This window comes from Convolutriloba macropyga, chromosome 1 (assembly GCF_964194025.1).
Source record: "Convolutriloba macropyga chromosome 1, txConMacr16.3, whole genome shotgun sequence".
In the NCBI taxonomy this organism is placed as follows: domain Eukaryota; kingdom Metazoa; phylum Xenacoelomorpha; order Acoela; family Convolutidae; genus Convolutriloba; species Convolutriloba macropyga.
The window spans coordinates 82,079,357-82,085,851 of NC_134468.1; positions in this window are offsets into that span (position 1 = coordinate 82,079,357).

The following is a 6,495-nucleotide window of genomic DNA, read 5'->3' on the forward strand; positions in this document are numbered from 1 at the left end:
GAAGCATTTTATAGTAAATAGCTATGTAATATATTTTAGCATCTCCGGTTGGTTGATGTAAATTAAGGAACGGTTTATTTCTATGCTCCTCCACAGTATATCATTGATTGCTCTCAAACGAAGTTTGAAGCAATTATAATAGTCATGTGGTCTTTTTATGCGATTTGTTGCTTGAGCGATTTGGCCCATTTCATTTTTCGTCCTCAAAAACAGGATAAACAGGTAACTCCCGGAGAGCATTAAATTCTGTTAGAGCCGTACTGGTCACTTAGAATGCGATTCACCAAAACTGTCTTGAGGAGACAACTTCATGCTGTGAAGGGCGGTTCTTAAAATTTTGACTCCCTCATTCACCCCACCCCTCACTCGCCCCCCCCCCAAGAAAACACCCCAAGTCCACCCAACCTCTACCTGGCAGTTTGGGCCCCTTCTTGTCCAGCCCCCTCAACCCTACCCCCTAATCGCTTGACCCCCTCACTCATCCACCTCCCCAATGCCGGCATCTCTAAGCCCCAGCTGGGTACTACCAAAGCCAACCGCTCGCCGGTTGTTTGAGAACAATTTGCTCGACGGCAGTCGGTTATGTTGTCACCTTGTAGCCTCTTATAGTACCCCTCCCTGCAATAGTATATAGACCCACCCAATAAGTATAATAGGTATAATTACGGTGGGAAACTAACTGAATGGAGCTGAAGGGATGAAACGAACGATGAAAGCTGAGTGACCTGAAGTAGAAACAAGGGGTCTTTCACATTATAGCCCCCCAGCTCAGTGGTCAGATAATGTATAATCTTCTTCCCAATAATGGTAAATATAACATAATGGGGGATGTAGTTTCATGGGGGCTATAATGGGAAAGACCCCAACAAGCTTTCAGGAATCAATTTTCACGTTTATAATGAGAAAAGCCGACTTTTGGCTACATGTGTAGCAACTTTTGGCATTTTGACTTCTGGCAATGCAGACTGTTGACAATTTAAAGCGGGCACGTGGGTATTTGAGCAGATGATCTAGTCAGAATTGAGACGTGACGTCTACACGCGACCTTGGTCAGGATATTTTGGGTCTTTATCTTCCAGCTATTTGTGCGCACTAACCCGGGTCGTGTAAAAAAATTGTTAGACTAGCTCTGAATAGTGGTGAAAAAAATTTCATCATCGCAAAACGCCCGCATCTTTAAGCGTTTAATGCGGTGAAAGGCAATAAATTTTTGATTTGCGGTTTTTAGCGGTGAAAATTTTTTTTTCACCGCATTCAAAGGATTTCTTACGAAAAAGAATCTTCTGTGCACGTGCTCGAACCTTTCACCTTCAGCATCTCAACAACTTACTTATTCCTCTGTGCCATTTGTTGCTTACTTTACTGATTTTTCCTGTGAATTTAAGATAAGCGTTGAAGTTAGCAATGAATGTTTGTAAAATTTGCGATTTTAGCGGTAAAAAATTGTTTTTCGCCGCATTCAGCTGGTAGCGGTGGAAATTTTGTTTTCACCGCATTCTGCTGGTAGCGCTGAATTTTTTTTTTCACCGCATTCTGCTGGTAGCGCTGAATTTTTTTTTTCACCGCATTCTGCTGGGAGCGGTGAAAATTAAATTTTTCTTTGAACGCTTAAAAGTTTTTTCTCACCGCATTCATCGCATTGAGCGCAAATCTTACGCCTTTTAGTCAATTTCATCGCAAATGTTACATCTTTCAGCGGTTTTTAGCGGTGAAAACTCAACCCGGGAACTTAAATTAATATAAATTCAGACACTGCACATTTTCGTCGATTTTAATCTCTGAAGCTTGCGTTTTTTCTTTAAAGCTCAATATTAGACAGAATTTCAAACGCGCAATCATTAAGAAAGAAAACGACAGTGCTTTAATGTGTTCTAGTATGAATTGCTCCCCATAAGAGCCTTGTGAAGTTGCACAAACTCAAATGTTTTTTGTTGAGTGGATCTAAGCAGACGCAACTACTGTTAAAATGGACCAGGAATCGTTTCGGACGATCGGACGAGCATCTTCCACTTGCTAGCCCACTTTGCTTGTCATTACAGCAGTTGAATCTAAGCTCCCGAACTTGGGTATCTCTTTTAACCCATTCTTCATATCTCTAACTACGCACGTGAGCATGTAGAGTTTCTTGTAAAACTGTCAAGCTTATTTTATGCACAATTTCTATTAGATTTCTCTCCTCAACTTTCTAACAAGATCCAGGAAACAAATGAAATGCTGAACTCTTTGCAGGCGCAATATGTATAATGTAGCTAATTGAAAAACTATTTTTAATGAGTGTTAAAGGGTTGAAGCACGCAAGACTTTTTTTACTTTGAACAAACTGAACAAGTTGAAGAAAATTTATTTTTTAAAAGCTATATCAAGATTGCCTTATCCGTTAACTAAAATTGGCTGTACTTTCAATCTTCTAACAATTCAAAACTATAGTTTTTTCAAGATGGTCAATTTAATTAGAATTGTTCATAACAAACCCATCAATCTCAAATTCTCCCTTTTACAATTAGTTTAATTTTCTTTCAAATTTGAAATCAGATCCACACTGTTCCTCCGCTCATGATAGCCATGGACGGATCCAAAAAACCAGAACCAATGAAGCCAGGTGACATAACTACAACCGGAATCACTTGGTTCATTTGATTAAATCCCGGCATCAATGAGTTCATGTCCATACTTGGGTTCAAGTTACTAGTCATCGGATTCTCTGACGTCATTTGATTTTGGGATCCGAAGCCGCTGGCTGCGTTCGAGGTCATCGGGTACTGTTGCATCATCAGATTTGTTTGTAACCCGCTATTGACAGGTGTTAACGGAATCACAAGCGACATTGTCGATGGTGAAACCGACGAGGAGTACGGATATCTAAACTCAGGGTTCCAATATTGAGATGCATAATTCGGGTGCCAACGAGATGGTCGACGTCCAAAACGAGGTCGCGTGCCTGGACCTCCAAACGCTCCAGAATTGAGTTGCTTCCCCGCCAAGATTTCTCCAGTTACGATATCCTGAACCACCTCTTTTCCTATCTCTAATGGGGTGGGTAAGGGCATTGGTTGTGGGTATATAAACGGCATTGGAGGGGGGAAAGGGGGCGAGGGACCAAAGAACGGAGGAGGGGGAGGAGGGGGTATATTGTATGGGTCCGTAGGCATGGGGTACTGTCTTTTTGCCTTTCCAATGAAGGGTTTTGTTGGTTCATAACGGACGGTTACATGTTGTGCTTTGCGACTTTTTTCTTCTCTTTTCAAAGGAAGTTTTCTGGTCTCGAAAATGAATAATAAAGTCCAAATTGACGTCAGAGCTAGAATGAGGTTTGTCATTTTAATCTATCAGGCGGCATCATTTTAAAATTTTTGCTATATATTTAAAAATGTGAGCCATTTGTCAGAAATTTGGCACAGTTACTATGAAAATGGAACAGCTTTCGTCCTCTGATCTTTTTCAACACAAAAAACTTTTTCAAATTGCAGGATATTGGAACAAAATTTTTGCTATAATTTTTGTTTCATCTATGGCAATCTCAAATGATTTTTAATATTTAGGACTTTATTATTCAATAGCATTGATATAATTTATGATTTTTAAAATCATTTTTGGATGAAATACAAATATGTGGTTTTGTTTTGGCCGTAAAGTAAGGACAAAAAAGATTTCATCATTTTAGTCTTGTTTCAATTCCTTAAAATTGAATAATGTTAAACCAGGAGGATCTGTTTACAAAAGATTCTTTTCAAAATAATATTGATCAAAATTGTTATCAGTACACGAGCCAATTTCGATCAAAAACAACATCCAAATAATTAATTGCTCCAACTCTCCAAAATTAATTTGAGGTTTTGAACTTCATGTCATACTGCGTTTTAGAAACCATGAATTGGATTGTTTTGGTGCTCGGTCTTTTTTCTAGGATGTTTTAACACACTTTTCCATGACGTTGATCGTTCAAAACGGCATGAACAGTTAACGCCCAGTTGACATTATGTTTCATTAGAGGCCCTAAGCTGAATTGATGGATTTAGCAGTTGTTCAAGTGCTTAGAGTGCTGAAGCTGCTATGAAGGCCTTAATTCAAGGTGGAAGGTAATTTTTAGGCGTTTTGAGCCCAAAATGGTGTAATTTTTCTTTTTTTTTTCAATTTTCTGAGTATTTAGTTTGATTAGTGTAAGATGACCATGCAAAGTTAACCACGCAAAAAGACACTGATTTTTGCAGAAGATTTTTTTTGTATTAATATTTCTCAAATTTCTTATCAATGAAACCATTTCAATCAATGTTGTATTTTCAATAACTCTTTGTTGCAAATCTTCTGAATTATTTCAGTATTTGGAACTTCATGTATCCTGATTTTTCTATTTTTTAAGTCAATTTTGAACTATTGGTGTCATTTGCAGATAAAGAGATAGTTGATTTTATTATTCAGATTATCAATTTTATTATAATTTTATTGTTTTTAATGGAAAAAGTACTCGAAAATTTGAAACGATCGGTATGTCAGCTATGTAAAATTTTTCATTTTTATGGTTTCTGGAACAGAAGGCGAGTTTATCAAGTTTGCTATTGTTACCTTTTAATGGTTTGAAAGTTGTGTCCGTTAATAGCATTCGAGATTTTAGAATACAAAAAATTTGTTTACATTGAAAAAATTCAGTGGCGATACAAAATAGCAAAAAGAAAATTAAAAAAATAATTAGTTATTAAATTTTGCTTTTTTGTGAACTGAATTTAACTGTGAAATTTTCATTTTTAAGCGATTTTGCATATAAGTAAGAATTGCAATTACAAAGATTTGCTGATTTGGTTTATTTATTCATTTTTTGGGTCACAAAATGAAAATAGTTTCAACGTACAGAAAAAAGCTCTGGGGACAGTTTTTTGGAAAAGTTAAAATTCTCTAACATTCGACCCCTGAAGTATATCTGCTTAGATATCACTTAATAGAGGTATGAAACTCTTTCTCTAGCAGTTAAACAAGAGACAGCGACTGATTGTTGAATTTGAAGTCAAATGAAAGCAAACCTTTTTTGTTTTTTGAAGAAAAAGATTTGCGACTCAAACTCGAATAATCGGATTTTAATTAACTTTTAATTCTGCAGGTTTTTTGGAAAAAAACACAACTTCAGTGTGGGTGCTCTTCAGAAAAACGATATATTTGCCAATTCAGTGTTTTGCGGTCACAAACAGTTGTATTGGCATACACACCTGTTTTTCCAGACATGTTACTATTATTTGTCTAATCCGAAAACTAAAAGAAAAACATCATCATTTCGTTCTTTATCATTGAAATTTTATTAGGACCTAAATTTTGTGATGGAAAAATTATTTGCTAATATGGTATTATTAGTTCACAATTATCTTAATTGCGTAATCTTTGTGTAATTTAATCATGGTAAGTAATTTTTCGTAAGAAATGAAATATTCTCGTTTGTCTGCGAGAAAAACAATTATCATGTACAAGTTCAAATTAGCAGCAATTAACGAGAATTGGCATTTAGTGAATTGTTTTTTTTTTAATTTAATCTTTAACTAAGCTATGGAAAGCTAAACAAAACGAGTGGTATCCCGGGGTGAGGTGGTCAAAACATGATTTGACATGATTCGACGAAACGCAATTTTAATAATTTATTTTCGATCTAAGGTCCCAATTTTTGTTTTTGATGTTTTTTCCTTTCTATCTATTTTTCTAACACCCTAAAAAAACTAAAGAATCACACGGCCAGGGGCAGAGTACAACTGATATCTGATCTCATGATCGGACAATAAATTGAAAACCATTAAATCGGAACAGTAGATCGAAAATAGTTCTCATTTTTCATTGGCCAAAATTAGTGTCATTTCCGAATTGACTTGAAATTACCATGCCTTAGCGGGCCATAAGACTTGATATGGATTTACCACGACCAGAGATGTTATACACATCATTACAAGTGAGCACTTAAATCTAATTGGCCAATACGTAACTTGAATAATTTCATTTTCGATCTATTGTTCCAAATACTGCTTTCGATCTTTTTCCTTCCAATCTAGTGTTTTAGCGCCATCTGATATCAACCATATTTGTGGTAGTAGTCTGGTATTTAGCACTGTGAAACGTTCTCATTTGGGGCTTGCATTTTAATATACCTATAATGTTCTTTGTAGCCTCATAAAAGGTAGAACTATCCTTTTCAATTCAAAATCACCATTGTAAGTGTGAAACAAATTTTAATCAGACACTTTCACTTACCGCCAAGTCGATTTCAGTACTTCAAAAGTCTTTCAATTTTCAAGTCTAGTTTCAGTACTGATTCAGAATTAGAATAGCATTCTGGAAGTCTTGTCCAAGACTTGGCCAGTCTAAATCCAAGTTACCCGAAAATATTTGGACCATTAAGGCGTCTATCGGTACCAAATTTTGGTGTAAATTTACTCGTTTTTATTACCAGACGTCACTTTTCCTATAATAATACATTGTGCGTGTGAAATATACTTACAAACTCCGCGGACGAAACGGCGGTGCCCT